Genomic DNA, 19,037 nt, shown 5'->3' with positions numbered 1-19,037 from the left:
CAGCACCTAGCATACTCAGTAGAGGGGCTCGCAGGCACCCCGAACCACACCTGCATCCAGGGTCACACAGGATGATGATGCACTTAAGGGCTGGCATCTGACTGATGACAGTCGCCAACACGGACCATGTTGACAGTCCCACGTAAACACACAGTGCTTTGTGTCAGAAGGGCAGCAATCAAACCTAGTAGACAAAGTCTGGAGTCCAGGAAAGTCCAGGGGAGGGAGGAGGCGGGTGTGGGGGAAAACGGTACTACCTCCACACCCCATGAGAACCGACAGGTCATGTCAACAGCCACACAGAACACAAAAACAACTCTGAGGGTGCCAAGGGTGTACCCAGACATGGTACTAACACAGAGCGAGTCAGGGACTTCTCACTCACACCCACACGTGCGCAGAGACAGGGGCCCACACCAGGCATTAGTTAGAGACCATACCCAGCCCATTCCTCCCAGGCCCCTGCAGGCCCCGCCACCCCAGCCCTATGCTAGTGAAGGAGAAGACAATGAAAGAGCTGAGCCTGGGCCCAGAGGGAGCCTCTCTCCATGCCACAGATGTGCCTGCACACACACAGACACACACACCCTGAGCCTGGGGAAGGGACCCAGGGAGCGATCAGCAGCGCCTGGCCCACTCCACGTGGGGCCACGTCCCCACATCTCCCTCTCTGGGCAGCATGGCCCACTCCCAGCAGAGGCCTGCCCTGCCCCCCAGGCTCTGGTACGCAGCCCAGAGTAAAAGGACCATTTGGCTGGGCCTGTGAACAGGGTTGTCAGGAAAGGATTTTGGGGAGACAAGAGGCTTGAGGGATGGTTGGCAGGTTGTCGTCTGTGTGGGTGTTGACTGGGGGGACTAGGAGCGTAGACAGGCCTTTCAGAGGGACGGCATGACCAAAAGGTCAGAGGCTGTTATGTTTAGGTTTCATAATATAAACAGTCACAAAACATTCACACTCTCAACAGGGCACACCCTGTTCACACAGGGCGCCTTTATGTACTCCCACACCCTCCTTGAGAGCCAGGCTGTGGTCTCCTAACCTCCCAGGACTACCCTGCAGGCACCCTTCCCACAGGGTCAATGTGCAGGGCGCCCTCTTGAGTTTTGCTCACATATCTGCACGCAGACTGACGGCCTGCCCGTTGTGAGTGCCCACAGTGAGTACCCATGGCAAGTGGGCCTCTTCTTCTGGGGCAGGTGGCTGGGAAGCTGGGAGCATCTTCACAGCCCTGAGTCTTCTGAGGCTGGGGAGGGAAGGGTAGCCAGGAAGACTGGTGGCCCTGGAGGACTCAGAAGAGGCCAGATCTCTGGGGATTTTTAGATGAATTATCTTCCTTCCTTCCTCCCTTCCTCCTTTCCTTCCTTCCTTCCTTCCTTCCTTCCTTCCTTCCTTCCTTCCTTCCTTCCTTCCTTCCTTCCTCCCTCCCTCCCTCCCTTTCTTTCTCTTTCTTTCTTCTCACCCAACGACATTTTTTCTTTGCTAGAGAGAGAGAAACATCCATGTGAGAGAAACATCAATTGGTTGCTTCTCGTTCACACCCCAACCAGGGATTGAACCTGCACCTGGGCATATTTCTTGATCTTGAATTGAACCCACACCCCTTCAGTTACAGGATGATGCCAACCAACTGAGTCACACCCGTCAGGGCGAGACCAGTTCTCTTTTAGCCAAAAGCACTTAAGCAGAGGCTGAGTTTATGGCTACCATTAACAGATCAACAAACTACAAGTGCTGGTGAGGATGTGAAGAAAAGGGAACCCTAGTGCTCTGTTGGTGGACATGCAGACTGGTGCGGCCACTGTGGAAAACAGCATGGAGTTTCCTCAAAAAATTAAAAATAGAACTGTGTTGCCATGGCTGGTGTAACTTGGTGGATTGAGTTCGAGCCTGTGAACCAAAGGGTCGCAGGTTTGATTCCCAGTCAGGGCACATGCCCGGGTTGTGGGCCAGGTCCCCGGTGGGGGGTACGCAAGAGGCAACCACACCTTGATGTTTCTCTCCCTCTCTTTCTCCTTCCCTTCCCCTCTCTCTAAAAATAAGTAAATAAAACTAAAAAAAAAATAGAACTGTCTTGCCCTGACTAATGTGGTTCAGTGGGTTGGGCGTCATACCACAAAGCGAAAGGTCGCTGGTCCATCCCCAGTCAGGACAGAAGCCTGGGTTGCAGGTTTGGTCCCTGGTTGGGGTGCATGCAAGAGGCAATGTTTGACTTCTGGCCAAGATGGAGGCATAGGTAGACACACTGCGCCTCCTCACACTACCAGAAGGACAACATATTTAAAAACAAAAACCAACCAGAACTGACAGAAAATCGAACTGTATGGAAGTCCGACAACCAAGGAGATAAAGAAGAAACATTCATTCAGACTGGTAGGAGGGGCAGAGACGGGCAGCCAGGGCAGAGAGGACTCGTGGCAAGGCAGCGGCTGGAGGACCTAGCACGGTGGCAGACAGACTGGGCGCTCCCACATTTGTGTGCGGATAAACCAGGAAGAGCAACTGGGGAGCAAGACAGACTGCGCACCCAGGGCTCCAGTGCAGGGAAATAAAGCCTCAAACCTCTGACTGAAAACACCCGTGGGGGTTAAGGCAGCAGTAGGAGAAACTCCCAGCCTCACAGGAGAGTTCGTTGGAGAGACCCACAGGGGCCTAGAGTGTGCACAGGCCCACCCACTCGGGAATCAGCACCAGAGGGGCCCAGTTTGATTGTGGGTAGTGGAGGGAGTGATTGAAATCTGGCAGAGAGTGGAGCAGGCACCAGTGCTCCCTCTCAGCCCCTCCCCCACATACAGCGTCACAGCGCAGCGACCAGCGTTAACCCCGCTCTGGTGAACACCTAAGGCTCCACCCCTTTACGGAACAGGCGCACCAACACACACACACAAAAAAAGTGGCCCAAAAGAAAGAACAGATCAAAGCTCCAGAAAAAATACAACTAAGCAATGAAGAGATAGCCAACCTATCAGATGCACAGTTCAAAACACTGCTAATCAGGATTCTCACAGAGTTGGTTGAATATGGTTGCAAATTAGATGAAAAAATGAAGGCTATGCTCAGAGAAACAAAGGAAAATGTACAGGAAACCAACAGTGACGTGAAGGAAACCAGGACTCAGATTAACGGTATTGACCGGAAGGAAGAAAGAAACATTCAATCAGAACAAAATGAAGAAACAAGAACTCAGAAAAATGAGGAGAGGCTTAGGAACCTCCAGACTATCTTTAAACGTTCCAACATCCAAACCATAGGGGTACCAGAAGGAGAAGAGGAAGAGCAACAAATTGAAAACTTATTTGAAAACATAATGAAGGAGAACTTCCCTAATCTGGCAAAGGAAATAGACTTCCAGAAAGTCCAGGAAGCTCAGACAGTCCCAAAGAAGCTGGACCCAAGGAAGTACACACCAAGGCACATCATAATTACATTACCCAAGATTAAAGATAAGGAGAGACTCTTAAAAGCAGCAAGAGAAAAGGAGACAGTTACCTACAAAGGAGTTCCCATTAGACTATCAGCTGATTTCTCAAAAGAAGCCTTGCAGGCAAGAAGGGGCTGGAAAGAAGTATTCCAAGTCATGAAAGGCAAGGACCTACATCCAAGATTACTCTCTCCTGCAAAGCTTTCATTTAGAATGGAAGGGCAGATAAAGTGCTTCCCAGATAAGGTCAAGTTAAAGGAGTTCATCATCACCAAGCACTTATTATATGAAATGTTAAAGGGACTTATCTAAGAAAAAGAAGAAGATTAAAACTATGAACAGTAAAATGACAACCAGTTCACAACGATCAACAAATGTACCTTAAAAAAAAAAAACAACTAAGCAAACAACTAGAACAAGAACAGAATCACAGAAATGGAGATCACATGGAGGGTTATCAACAGGGGTGTGGGAGGGGGAGAATGGGGGAAAAGATACAGAGAATAAGTAGCATTAATAGTAGGTAGAAGATAGACAGGGGGAGGTTAAGAATAGTATAGGAAATGGAGAAGCCAAAGAACTTATATATATGACTCATGGACATGAACTAAAGAGGGGGGGAATGTGGGTGGGAGGCGGTGCGCAGGGCGGAGGGGAATAGAGGGGGGAAAATGGGACAACTGTAATAGCATAATCAATAAAACATTAGAAAAATCAAAACACAAGAAGAGAGGCAATATTTCTCACATTGATGTTTCTCTCCCTCTCTTTCTCCCTCCCTTCCCATTGATGCTGACTCCGCTGGCCGGGGTTCACATCATCCCATGTCTCTAAACACTAAATAAATAAAATCTTTAAAAGAATAAAAAATAAGAATGGAACTACCTTTGACCCAGCAATTCCACTTCTGAGGTTATATCCTAAAAATTCTAAAACACCACTTTGAAAGAATATATGCACCCTTATGTTCATAGCAGCATTATTTACAATAGCAAGATCTGGAAACAGCCCAAGTGCCCGTCAGTAGATGAGTGGATAAAAAAGGTGTGGTCTTTTTCTTTCTTTAAAAAAATATTTATTTATTTTTAGACAGAGGGGAAGGGAGGGAGAAAGAGAGGAAGAAAAACATCAATGTGTGGTTGCCTCTGGCACCCTCCTACCAGGGACCTGGTCTGCAACCCAGGCATGTGCCCTGACTGGGAATGGAACCAGTGACCCTTTGGTTCTCAGGCCGGTGCTCAGTCCACTGAGCTGCACCAGCCAGGGCAAAAATAGCTGTGGTATTTACACAATGGTATACTACGTGGCCATAAAAAAGAAGGAAATTTTACCTTTTGCAACAGCATGGATGGCCCTGGAGAATAAGTGAAATAAGCCAGTCAGAGAAAGACAAATACCATATGATCTCACCCATATGTGGGATCTAATGAACATAAACTGATGAACAAAATAGAAACAAAGGTGTGGATGCATGGAACAGACTAACAGCTGTCGGAGGGGAGGCAGGGAAGGGGGACTGGATGAAAGAAGGTGAGGGGATTAGTCAAAGAACATACACATCGCCCATGGACGCAGGCAACAGTGTGGTGACAGCCAGAGGGTGGGAGGGGGCAGGTGAAGGGGAGACAAGGGGGGAAAATGGGGACATATGTATTAGTGTTAACAATAAAACAAAATACAGAATACTTAAGATACAGAATACTTAAGATGTTTCAATTGACCTAATGTTTTCATGCTCTGGATGGTGTGACTCAGTGGACTGAGTGCCGGCGCAATTTCCGGTCAGAGCACAGGCCTGGGTTGTAGGCTGGATCCCCAGCTGGGGGCGTGTGAGAGGCAACCAATAGATGTATCTCTAGCACATCAGATGTTTCCCTCCCTCTCTTTCTCCCTTCCTTCTCTTCTCTCTAAAAAAGTAAATACATAAAATCTTTAAAAAATCTACCTAATGTTTCAAAAAATGTCTTAAGAAGCACTTTTTTAATATTGTGGCTATATAATTCCATTACAATGAAATTATATAGAAAAATTCATTTTTCTTCCTTAAAATAGTTTATTAACTTGAAATTGCAAAATTTGAAAGATTGTTTAATAAGTTTTGTCATTACATTTGAAATATGCATTCACTATCAAAATAAATAAATAAATAAACAAACATGTAAATAAATAAATAAAATGGGCTGGATTTGCTGCCAGGAGGCGGCAGGAGAAGGAGGTTTTTTCGGACAGCCCAGTGCAGTCTGAATAAGCGCACTGCTTGTTGTGCCCCAGACACTGGGGGTTCTGCAGGACCCCGGGCTGGGAACCCAGCCCAAGCGCTCTGTCTGCAGGGAAGGCAGCTGGGGTGCCCCTAAGGGTGCCTATACCTGGGACTCCATATTATCTCCTTCATCAGCTTATGAAGCTGACCTTTGTTGTTCCACGGTTCCTCTAGGAGTACAGAGCGCATCCTAACTTGTCATTGTCTATCCTTTCCAATACCACACCGCTGTAGCCCCTCGCTTCTATTTCCCGGCCTTTGGGCGGTTGTCCTGCATCCTATTTCCAAATACCCTTTGAACCCCACACACATTATTATTTTTGCTTTGATCCCTCAACTCTCAGTTAAAGAGAATTTTAAATAAGGAAAAAAGTCTTTTCTTTACCATTTTTGGTGCTCTGTATTCCTTTGTGTAGATGGAAATTTCCATCTGGTATCATTTTTCTTCTGCTTGAAGCACTTACAAAATTTTCTTAATGTGCAGGTTGGCTGGTGATGAATTCTTACAGCGTTTGAATGTCTGAAAGTATCTTTATTTCATCTTCAGTTTTGAAAGATACCTCCACTGAATTCCAGGTTGACAGTTTTTCTCTTTCTACTACCTTAAAGACATCACTCCACTGTCTCGCATTGTTTCTGACGAGAAATCTGCTTCTCTTTTTTCTTTCCGTAATGATTTTACCTCTGGCTGCCCTGAAGATTTTCTTTGTCACTGGTGTTCAGCATGCAGTTTTCTTCCTATTTTATGCTCTTAGGGTTTGTTGAGCTTCTTTATATATGAGTTTATAGTTTTCATCAAAATTCGAAAGTCTTTTCGCTATTATTTCTTCAAATGCTTTTCTGTCTACCCCCGCCCCCCACTGCCCCGCCACCTTTCTGAGACTCCAAACTGGCACATAGGCTGGTTGGTATTATTCCACAGCTCACTGATTTCTCCTCCTCCTCCTCTTGTCTCTGTGTTGAATTTTGCATAGTTTCCTTTGCTAAGTCCTCAAGTTCACCAATTTATTTGCACTGTCTAATCTGCTTTTAATTCCATCCAGTACATTTTCATCTCAAACATTGTCATTTTCATCTCTAAAAGTTCAGTTGGGGTCTTATTTTATATCTTTTGTATCTATTCTTATCATGTTCATGTGTTTCTTTATGTTCCTGAACATATGGAACATATTTAATAATAGCTATTTTAAATCCTTTGTTTACTATCTTCTGTGTCATTTCTGGATCTGTTTTTTCTTTTTATTTTTTTAAACTTTTTTTTAATTGTTGCTCCAGTACAGTTGACTCCATTTCACCCCCCCAAGTTTTTGAGGGTTTTTTTTTTTAATCTTCACCCAAGGACATGCTTATTGATTTTAGAGCGAAGGGAAGGGAGGGAGGAAGGAGGGAGAGAAACATCGATGTGAGAGAGAAACGTCTTTAGGTTGCCTCTCACACACCCCAGCTAGGGACCAAACCTGCAACCTAGGCATGTGCCCCGACTGGAAATCGAACCCACGACCTTTCCGTCTCCTAGATTATGCTCCAACAAGCTGACCGGGGCTGGACCTGTTTTGATGATTGATTTTTTTCCCCCAATTTTGGGTCATGCTTTCCCTCTTCTTTGCATGTGTGGTGATTGGCAGTTCGATGCCATGTAACACGAGACAAAAGGAAGGTCCTGTTGCCTGCCACCACAAAAGCCAGACTTAGGAGGCAGGTGCTGGTGCAAAAGGAAAGAGGCTTTATTCAGACGCTACACAACCTGGGCGAGTGGTGGACTCCCTTCTCAAGACCATCTCTATCTTCCTGTTCAAGCTCAAGGTTCTCCTAAGGATAGGGTGGGGAGGGCTTTTTCCTACCCAATTACCTTTGTAGCTTTTGGCCGCTCCGTGTAAGAACCAACCCCCTCCCATTCTTGGCCAATGGGGGAGACTCCCTGGCACTCCAACCGACTGTTTGCGGCAACAGCCAAACATTGTGAATTTTATGTTGTTAGGTGCTGAATGTTAAAAAATTGCTTTGAACATTTTTAAGCCTTGTTCAAAAACAGTTAAGTTACTTGAGACCAGGCTGATCCTTTTAAGACTCGATCCTTTTTTTTTACAAATTTTTTTTTAAAAAAGACTTGATCCTTTTAAGTGCCATTTGGCCAGACAAAAAACCAGCCTTTCACTTAGGGCTAACTTGGCCTGGCCACTGGGGCAGCACTCTTCGGAGGACACTGCTCGATGTCCGTGTTTCACCAGCATTCAGTCAGGAGACAGAAACCACGTGGCAAGTTAAACAGGGGAAGTTTGAGCTACAGAACTATGGACTGTAACAAGAGATTTGCCAGCAAGAAATAAACAGAACTCTGAAAGCATCTAGGAATAGCAGATAACAGGAGCAGCCCCTGCTTCTAGGGCTGAGATAGCGCTCCCCAGGAACAGCCCTCCGCCAGCTGCGTCTGAGAAGCTGCCTGTGCAGCGGAAAGCTGCGCTCAGAGAGAGCCCACCAGAATCCAGGAGGAAAACCCCTTCCTCCTGCGCCGCCTCTCCAGCCACCTCCATTGACAAACTGAACACTGTGCCCACGGGCAAAGGAAAAGTATTTAAAGGATTCATCTCCATTTCCACAGAGCAGGCAATGAAGAATCCATTTAGAGCTGAGAAGAAATCAATTAATAGCTGGCACAAAATAGTTACTAGCAGGTCTTTCCACACTGGCTGTGGGAACACAGAGTATTGCTGTCCGTGACTGAGCCCTGAGGGTTGCCTCCTCCTTTCCTAAGGCTCTTCCCCTGCATGCACACAGTTCTCAACACACAAGTGAAGACTTGAGGGGAATGCTCTGCAGATATCCAGAATTCCCTCTCTGTGCAGCTCCCCCCTCTCCAGTGCCCTGCCTGATGAACTGTCCACCTTGGCCACTCCCCCTCGCACCCTCTCCCCTGCCACCCCGGTCCTTGCTCCCTCTCCTCAACACCAGGAGATCACGGGGCTCTCAGTCTGATGTCCTTCTCTACATTGCAGCCTGAAAATCTTCAGGCAGTAGCCTTAGGCAATCATAGAGCTCACTCCATTTGTTGCCTCTCTCTCAGGGACCCCTGCCTGTTGCCAATGTGCGAATATCATAGTTTCACATAGTCTGCTGTTTTAATTGTTTAATACAGTAGGATAGAGGATGGTCCCTGTTACTCCATCACAGCCAGAACCAGAAGTTGGTCTATGATTTTGGAAGAGACTTCCCTGCAAACCTGATGTATTTGCTTTTCGTAAAGCCCTTATCGTGTCTTCTTCAGTCTTTTACCTGACCTTTGCTGGCTGCGGTAACCAGTACAAGCACTCCTGTACGTCCCATCCATAATATCCCTCGGTTTTAAAGGGGAGGCTTTATGTTGGAATGTATATACGATCCCCTTTAATTGTATATAATTTTGTTTTATCACAGTAACTCATTGTGTAGTTTAAGAAGTCAAATAGGACCAAACAGCATTTATGAAAAATGATAGCCCCCGCCACGCCCCTCCCCAACTCCCTGTCATTCCCAGTTCGCAGAGGTGCCGCCCTCACACTTTCCAGCTGTTTCTTCTGATATCGACCTTCCTATTTCTAAATACTCTTATTTCATTGGTACTGCTGTTTTTCCTTTTTTTTTTTTTTCAATTTTAGACTTTATCTATTGCTGTCCTCCAATGGCAGGCGGGGATTTAGCTCTCCCTGCCCCACCCCTCAGTGCGCGGACACACACTCTGCCCTCTGTTCCCCGTACAGTTAAATCCAAAAGTTGTTTAAATCAACACTTAACATTTAGACTGTTAAGAAACTGTTAACAATTATTCACAATTAAGCCATATAATATAGTACAATCCATTCTATTTCTTCAAAAACTTATTTTTTATATTTTTAAAGATTTTATTTATTTATTTTTTTAGAGAGGGGAAGGGAGAGAGAAAGAGAGGAAGAGAAACATCAATGTGTAGTTGCCTCTGGTGCACCCCTTACTGGGGACCTGGCCTGTAACCCAGGCATGTGCCCTGACTGGGAATCGAACCTGTGATCCTTTGATTCGCAGGCCAGCACTCAATCCACTGGGCCACACCAGCCAGGAATCTTCAAAAACTTTTTATTTTCCTTGTAGTTAATAATTATCTGGAAAGGCCAACAACTCAGTAGAGAAATGGCCTAAGAACACAAACATTTCACAGAAAAGAAATGCAAATTGCTTTTTAATTTTTTTAGAATGCTCAATCTCACACAAAAGACAAATGAAAATTAAAACTACATTAAGCCATGGCTGATGTGGCTCAGTGGATTGAGTGCCATCCTGTCAACCGAAAGGTCGCCGGTTCGATTCCCAGTCAGGGCACACGCCTGGGTTACAGGCCAGGTCCACACTTGAGAGCTTGCAAGAGGCAACTGATCAATGTATCACTCACACATTGATGTTTCTCTCCCTCTCTTTCTCCCTCCCTTCCCCTCTCTCTAAAAATAAATAAATAATAAAATAAAATTTAAAAACTACATTAGGCCTGGCCCCGACCAGCCCTGACTGGTGTTGCTTACGGGTTGGGTGCCATCCCTAGAAGGAAAAGGTAACTGGTTCAATTCCCAGTCAGGACACATGCCTGAGTTGCAGGTCAGTCCCAGCTGGGGCACATTCTAGAGGCAACTAATTCATGTTTCTTTCTCATGCCCATGTTTTTCTCCCTTTCTTTTTGCCCATCTCCCTCTTCCTAAAAATAAATAAATAAAATCTTTTAAAAACTGCATGAAGCTCTGGCCGTGTGGCTCAGTTGGTTGGAGCATTGTCCTGTATCGGAAAGGCTGTGGGTTCGATTTCTGCTCAGGGCGCATGCCTAGGTTTTGCTTGGATCCCCCTCTGGGGGCTTTCGATCCCCTGTCTGGGTGCCTGTGGGAGGCAGCCAATCAATGTTTTTCTCTGTCTCTCTCTCTCTCCCTCCCTTCTTTTCTCTCTGAAAGCAATGAAAAAAATATCCTTAGGTGAGGATTTAAAAAAAACCCCACAAACTACATTAAGATAGCATTTTACCCTTATCAGCTAAGCAAAATTCCAAGTTTACAACCCAGTCTGGTGATGAGGCTTCAGGGAAAAGGCGTTTTCACATATTTTGCCAGTGAGAAGGCAAAAAAGTGCAGCTCACAGAGAGGAAGATTTGGAGATATCAGGCAAAGTTGCAAATGAATTTACTCTTTAACCCAGCAATCTCGCTTCTGAGGACTTGTCCTGCAGCTGTATCTGCACACATTTGGAATAAGACTGTATACAGTTGTTCACTCATTCACAGCGGGGAAGTACTGCCGGGGGTTCGAGTGCCCTCCTGCAGCGAGCCGGGCAGATTGACCGCTGTGCATCTGCACAATGGGGCACTAAGCCACTAGACAAAGGAATGAGGAAGTTCTCCGTGGAAAGAGCTCAGGATACAATGTAAAGTGGAAACAGCAAAGTGTAGAACAATGTGTATAGAATGCAAAGAACATAAGATAGTATATTCATATTTACTTGTACCGTGTTAAAAAACGCTATAAAACAACTATATGAAATGTAGTTAACACTACTGAACTGTGTACTTAAAAATGGTTTCAGCCCTGGCCAGCGTGGCTCGGTTGGCTGGAGTGTTGTCCCGCCCACCGAAAGGTTGCAGGCACAATACCCAGGCGCGGTTGGATCCCTGGTCAGGGCGAGTATGGGAGGCAATCAATCAATGTTTCTCTCTCACATCGATTTTTTCTCTCTCCCCCTTCCTCTCTCTCTGAAAAACAATGATAAAAATGTCCTAGGGTGATGATTTTTAAAAAAAGATTTCAGTGGCAAATCTTATGTTATGCTACGTGTTTCTAGCACAACTGAAAAAAACAAACGGAAGTATCCTGAGGAACTAACATAATGGTTACCTGCCTGGGAGGAGACTGGGCACATGGAGTCAGTTATTTGGCTTTTCATTTCATTTTGATTTTTCAACCATGCGAACATCTATTCAAAAATGAATTTCAATGTAAAATATCTCTGAGTTCTTTTATTTCTTTATTTTCTTTTTCTTATTGCTAATTTATCCCTAAAACTCTCAGATCAACCCTTCATCTCAATATGGTCAAACACAACCAGGCAGCGCAGAAGTGCCCTTGTCCTGGGAGACGCCCTTCCTGGGGGCTTCACGCCTCTGCCCGAATCCGAATCCGGGTTGGCTGGTCTGTAGTGTGGGTGCAGAGCTGCCACCTCCGAGCTTCCTTTCACGTACAGTCTGGGAATTCCCTTCCCCCTCTTCCTGTGTTAGAGCCTGTTTCCTGGATCCCGTGTTTCGTTTTTTGCGGGTGTGTTTACTTCTCCTTTTGTGGACATACTTCCAAGAGCTCTCTGAAAAACACTGCATGGGAAGGAAATGTTTTGTGTCATTGAACGACTCAAAGTACTCTTTATCCTCGCCCCATTCTTCACTGCTAGTTTGGCCGGCGGTATCCTTTTAGGTTAGAAACATTTTCCCTCTGGATTTTGAGGTCTCCTTATTTCCCTAGGTCTTCTAGCTTCTACTATTGCTCTTGAGAAATGTAAGACTCAACTGATGCCCGACCCTTTGTCTAAATGCAAATCTCTATCACTCCCATTCTAAAATTTCCATTCTTAGAAAGTTTCTTGTATCAGTTGCCATTTTCTTCTACCCCCTGCATTATTCCTATTTTCTTGTGATTTCTTTTTCTCTGTGTGCTTTAGCTCTGTCTTTTTCCCATTGGAAGCTTCCCCAAACTCCTGCTGGTCCTTGGCTAGCCATTCTTATTTCAGCACAAGGCACAAAAGCTGCTGGGAACTGTATGTACAAGTCGGGTCTGTGATTGCACCACACTGGAAATTCCAGATATTGGCTCTTTAAGGCAAAGGCCTATGTCAGTTTTGTTTACAGATACAATCCGAGCACCGAGAACATTGTCTGGCCCATAGTAGGTGCTTAACAAATATTTGTGGAAGGATGGGAGGAAGAAAAAGATGGAAGGAGTGAAGGATGGAAGGGGGACATACGTGGACATCTAGTGGCCTTCTCATCTTTTCTAAATGTTGGCCTTTTCTCTGGAACCATTCTCCGGGACATATTCCAGAATAGTCTTCTAATCTTGTTCCTGGGAGTGCAACCCTGGCTTTCAGGAAGTAGGTAGGAAAAAGGGGCCAGGGTCTCACCATTCAGCGTGCATGTTGTTATTTTTATCCATATGCTCCCCTTACCTATTTTGTTTGGTTTTCCTGAGACTGGAGTCATGCCCTTCCTATTTTACAGCCCTATTATATGCTTGGCGCCATTCTCTATAGTAGAGAACAAAGTCCATGCCCCATGAAGCTCACAATCTACAAAGGAGAAAGAAAATAGAATGTATCTTTAAACACACACATAGGTATACAGATATCTATGTAGAAATGTATATATATGTATATATGTGTGTGTATATACATAAATGTCAGATAGTGACATGAACTATGAGGGAAAAAAAGCAAAATAAGCAGATGAAGGGGTGTAGGAGAGCGTGTGTGTGCTTGCTCACGCAAGCTTGTATGTGCTAGAGTCATCAGGTGTGACTTCTCGACAGAGGTGACTTTTGAATGACTCAATCATATATCTTGGGGAAGAATTTTTCAGTCTGATGTTTGAAGTGCATGTTCCCTGAGACTGGAGTATAGTTGGGAGGTCAAGGAGGGTCAGGAAAGCTAGTGGCTAGAGAATGGGGGGTAAGAAGAAAATGATGTGAGGTCGGGTGGGGGAGGGAGAGAAGGGCCAGACCACGTGGGGCCTGGAAGACCACAGTCAACCCCTGAATTTCACTGGAAGTATGACTGGGAGTCATTGGAAGATTTGGCCAGAGGATCTCAGGATAAAATTGACATTGAAAAGGGTCTCTTGGCTATTGTGTAAAAACAGGGCTGTAGGGGTGTCAGTGGAAGCTAGGAGACCTGCAGGTCCCGCCTCAGTCCAGGTGAGAGGAAGGGTGGCCCAGCCCGGGTGGTAGAGGTGGGAGTGGACGGCGGGATTCCGGATGAGGCTTGGATGCTGGCTCAGAGAAAGGACAGTCAAGGAACCAAGGATGAGTCCTGTTTGTTTGTTTTCAGATCAACCCTAAAGCTGCATCTTCGGGTTGGCTGGACAAATTCACTTAGACATCCCCTTAACGCCTCCTCTTGTGTTTGTAATGTCACCACTCCTTCTGTGCAGCTTTAGACGCTCACCACGTGTTCTCCCATCTTGGCATGCGGCCAATGCCACATCCAGGCAAGTCCTCCTCTCCAGGGTCTCTCTCACTCTGCCTTTCTCTCTCTTGCTCACCCTAGCATTTACCTGAAACCATTATAGCACTAAGACTTCCTGCGTTGTTCTTGTTCAGGCCTGAAACATGGACTTCTCTCTAAACTATTAAAATATCCTGGAAACTTGACTTCCGGTTCCAAACTTTTTACCTATCAGAATAAACTTTCAAAAGTACCACATATATGATCATTTCTCATTACATACCTGTATCAAATCATCACGTTGTACACCTTAAACTAATACAATGTCACATGAAAATTTAAGGGTCTGCCTTGGCTGGCCTGTGAACCAAAGGGTCGCCGGTTTGATTCCCAGTTAGGGCACATGCCTGGGTTGTGGGCCAGGTCCCCAGTAGGGGGCACATGAAAGGCAACCAGACATTGATGTTTCTCACCCTTTCTTTCCCCTTCCCTTCCCCTCCATCTAAAAATAAACAAATAAAATGTTTTAAAAAATAAATAAAGAAAGAAACTTTAAGGGTCTTACTACCAATTTCAGCTTGGGAGGGTGGTTTGCCACACTATGAAGTCCTACCGCTCAGCTCAGTTCTGACAGTCCTGACACCATCCGGTGGAGGTGGAGGGCTCAGACCTCCAACACTGCCTCCCCCCCTCCCCCGCCTTGGGAAGCCACTCAGGGTGCCATCCAGGCTTCTGGCTGCGCGGCTATTTGTCGGAGGTTCTAATGACTCCCTCCTCCAGGTTTCATCGATTTGCTAGAGGTGTGCACAGAACTCAGAGAAACATTCTATTTGCTAGATTACCTGTTTCTTTCCTTTTTTTTAAAGATTGTATTTGTTTATTAAGTACCAGTTTCTAATAAAAGAATACAACTGAGGAACAGCCAGATGGAAGGGACGCATAGGGCAAGCTGTGGAGAAATGGCATGGAGGGCCATGCCTTCTCTGGGCAGGCCACTGTCCCCGAGCCTTCATGTGTGGCCAACCCTGATGCTCTCTGAGCCCCGTCCCCAAGGATGACTCCTGTTCTGATTTGGGCAATGAAGTGGAGCGTTTTCTAAGGTGGGAAACACTGGGGAGGAGTGGCTTGGATGGAAATCCCAAGTGTGTTTCGGCAAGGTTGACAGTGGGATGCTGATCAGCTGTCCTGGTAAACAGTGGATCTGTGAGTGTGCAGATGAGGCCGACACCTGGGTTAGATACCAGCTTGTGAGCCCTTGTGAGCTTGTGGATGGTGCTCACAGCAGGAAGCTTCCTGAGTAATCGGGTGGGTGTGGGGAGGTCGGAGCACACACCACCTGGGAGGAGTGGGGGCGGTGAAGGTGAACACACAGCAGGTGCACTGGGCTCCCTGGAGCTGGTAGTGGGCAGGAGTGTAGTTGCTTAGTTTCTGGGGGTGCAGGAAAGACCTGGGGGCTTCACTGCCCTAGGTGCCTCTTCCCCAATACCATCCCCATTTCTAGTGGTGGGCTACATCCTTCCTTGAGAGAAGCCTTATCTTCCAAAATCCTGAGCCTTCCCTAGGTTCTGGGGAGCCAACAGACTGCCTTTTGGCAAGACTTCAGTCTGCAGGCACCCCACTTAGAGCTCCTTCTCTCTCAAAAAAATCGGTCGAGCCCTGGCTGGTGTGGCTCAGTGGATTGAGCACCAAAAGTTCGCTGCTTCGATTCCCTGTCAGGATACGTGCCGGGCTGCGGGCCAGGTCCCCAGTGGGGGGCGTGTGAGAAGCCACGGATCATACACTGATGAGTCTCTCCCTCTCTGTCTCCCTCCCTTGCTCTCTCTCTGAAAGTAAATAAATAGCTGCCGACGGAATTGGAACCTCCAGCTTCAGCGTGATCGTGTTTCTCCAGTGTTTCCTCAGTGAACAGGGAGACGCGACCTAAACCCTGAAGGAGTTTGAGCCTCCAGGACCTCAGACCTGCTCGGTTCTCCCCAGACGCCAAATACTCTAGACACCAAATCACCATCAAGAAATGTTTCAAGAGGCTGGTGACCCAGCAACCCCGTGCTGTCCTCTGAGGGTCCCTTAAATTTCACGACTTTCCTGCCGCCTGTGACCCCTCTGAGACTTTCCGAAACTGAGCTTTTCAATGTGTGAGCCTTGAAGGCTTCTGGACACCCTTGCTTTCTGGAATCCGGTGTCATCGTTACCTCCAATCACGCGTGTGCGAGGCATTCGTGGCAGCAGCGCCTTAAAGGGAACAAGTTTGAATCTGCTTTTTATATTTGACTCGCTGTCAGGTTATTAAAATGATTTGAAAGAGCAATAAATAAATAAATAAATAAAATCTTTTACAAAAAACCAGTTGCTACTCTTCTACCTCCTGTCCAGCTTCCAAAATATGTTAAAACTTTCATGTAATGTGGGTTCTTCTACTACCCTTGGGGAAGCTATATTATTATGTAATGATTTACGGGCATTTCAATGTGGTTTTGAGAAATAGACATTTGTGATTAACCCCGCATGTTTCCCCAAGTCTTTTGAAGGACAGGATTTGAGTATTTCCATGGAAAGAGCTAAGGATTGAAAGCCAAACAGACCTGAGTTCAAGTCCCTGCTCCACCATTTACAGGTTTGGAACTTGGAAAGGCTTTTGACTCCCACTCTGTGCCCACTCTTGGTTGGAGATGACGCCTGCTGCGTGGTCATTGGGAGGAGAGACCGGTGCCTGCACACTGCCAAACCTCTGTAAAGCCAACCCCCTAAAGTACATGTAAATTAGAATAGGGGTGAAAACAGACAAAAGGAGGCCCCGACTGGTGTGGCTCAGTTGGTTCGGTGTTGTTTCTGTAAAGCAAAAGGTCTCTGGTTCAATTCCCGGTCGGGGCACATGCCTAGGTTGTGGGTTCAGTCCCAGCCAATTGATGTTTCTCTCCCACATTGCTGTTTCTCTCCCTCTCTTTCTCCCTCCCCTTCCCTCTCTCTATATTTAAAAAAAAAAAAAAAAAAAAAAAAGACAAAAGGAGGATGAGAAGAAAAGAGCCAGCCAGTTGTCGGAGACAGGGCCCACCCCCTGGTTCAGGTACATTCGCAGCAATACCCGCTCCTTCTCATCATGGTCACTTCACAGTCACTTCTTCCTGTCCCGGAACTAAACGTGCTCGACAATGACACATTTGTCTAACTCTGAAGCACACGCAAGGCAGTAATAGTAACATGATAACTGAGGTCCAAACAACAGAAGGAGTTGCATTTCCAGTTAGTGACCATAAGCCTGTGCTACCCCCACCCCACGCCCAGGTGCTCTGCATCTGGATAAAGAACGTTCACAGAGACAGATAGCAGAAATAACCTCTTGGTTATGCCTAACATCTCCTCCATCTCCTCCAAGGACCACAGCTTCTTTCAGCTGATTTCCAAACTCAAAGCAAAAAAAAAAAGCCATAAAAGTATGGATGTTCTCAGTCATGGCCTGCCCAGCTCTCTGCCACACCCCACGTACCTAAGCTGCGTCCCACACCATGCCATGCCCCAGGCCGCGTCAGAGAGGACCTTGCTCAGGGACGGGTTTCACAGTACTTCCAGCAGCCACACTAGAGTTACCCACACATGAAAGCAATCAGCACCTTGGAAATTATGTCTTTGTCAAATGTTTAGGACTCAGGAAACATAGTCCCCAAGTCAGTTTCAATGGCGGTGCTGCAACTTTGGAACATCACTCTCCGGAACAGAGAACGGGCGCACAAGCCGCCGTGGGCGGGGCAGGGCACTGGCAGAGTCCGAGGGGTAGGACTCGGTCCCTGCCAGGAGCAGCAGCAGGCGGCTCAGAGTTCAGTCCTGAACACTTGAGCCTGAAGCATGATGCCACCGTGTACCGACTGGGTGGCACTGACCCACCTTGGGCTTCGATGAGGAAACTAATTTCAGCCTTGCAGTGTTATGGTGAGGGTTAATAGGACAGGTTTTATAAAGCTCCTACGTGCCTGGTACTCATGCAAATGGTTATTGTTACTGTTAATAAGAAGTAAAAGTGGCGCTGTTTCCTGGATGTCAAACAAGTGCCGAAGTCAGGAAGGGCACAGGAGTTCAGGGGGTGGCACTGCTACTGAGTCGACTAGGGAGGCTTGGAGGAGGAAGAACTTGACAGAGAGTTGTCCGGTAAACTACAGAACTCCCAGTTGAATATAACTTTCAGATAAACAGTAAATACTTTTTTTTAGTATACGTATAGTGTGTCCTAAACATTGAGTAGGTGGTACTCATACTAAAAAAATATCCATTGTTGACCTGAAATTCAGATTCAACTGAGCATGCCTTATTTCTGGTAAGTCCAGTAAGTCTAGACTGGAAGAAAGGGTGACAGGGGGCTGGGAGCAGAGGGTGGGGAAACATCCCGGACCAAGTGGAAGAAGTAACCTGCTCGTGTGCTCACACCTGCCAGACCCTGTGCGTGCGCTTTGCAAGACCACCACGGCCCCTGTGCGGCGTATATGACTCCTCACGCTTTACTTCACAGTTGAGGGGACTCAGCCTCAGACTCAAGCCCACTACTAGCTGGTATCTAAACCCCTAGGCTACCCCACTCCTACCTACGCACCTGTTTTTTCCCTGGCGCCTCAACCTGCTTGAGGCACAGGGAGGCAGAGGAAAAGGTGCAAGTACCCACCTTTATGTGAAAGCCCACCCCAGGCTGTCAGCCTTAGTATTTCACCCCAAAGATTTATAATTTTTGTGTACGTGTGATTTTTTTGTTCTCACCTGAGGACATTTTCATTTGCTTTTTTTTTTTTTTTTTTTTTGAGAGAGAGAGAAAGGCAGAGAGGAAGGGAGAGAGAGAGACATCGCTATGAGAGGCGCGTGGGTTGGTTGCCTCCACATGCACCCGGGACTGGGGATTGTTCACGTCTGTCCAGGCCGGGATGAACCCACAACCTTTTGGTTACAGGGCAATGCTCCAACCACTGAGCTACACCAGCCAGGGTGTGAGTGATTTCTTTTTAAGAGTTTAACACAACAGCTAGCCTCTTAGATTGCCCTTCTCTTTAACATTCCCATTTATATAGGCTGCATTTTGGGTACCTTTGAATTATTCATATGAACCAAGTGGTTTATCCAGGCCCAGTTTTGAGTTTTGCAATATCCACCCCAGAAATCACCACAGGGAATAGCACCCCGTTTTCGGGGTGTCA

At 46.5% G+C, this 19,037-nt stretch overlaps 1 pseudogene; it reads left to right on the top strand.

The window, feature by feature from the left end:
* The first annotated feature begins 889 nt into the window (after positions 1-889).
* LOC112315558 (H/ACA ribonucleoprotein complex subunit 3 pseudogene) lies at positions 890-15,926 on the top strand (annotated as a pseudogene).
* The last annotated feature ends 3,111 nt before the right edge of the window (positions 15,927-19,037 follow it).

This window comes from Desmodus rotundus, chromosome 12, assembly GCF_022682495.2.
Source record: "Desmodus rotundus isolate HL8 chromosome 12, HLdesRot8A.1, whole genome shotgun sequence".
Classification (NCBI taxonomy): domain Eukaryota; kingdom Metazoa; phylum Chordata; class Mammalia; order Chiroptera; family Phyllostomidae; genus Desmodus; species Desmodus rotundus.
This window is presented reverse-complemented; position numbering and strand designations above follow the sequence as displayed.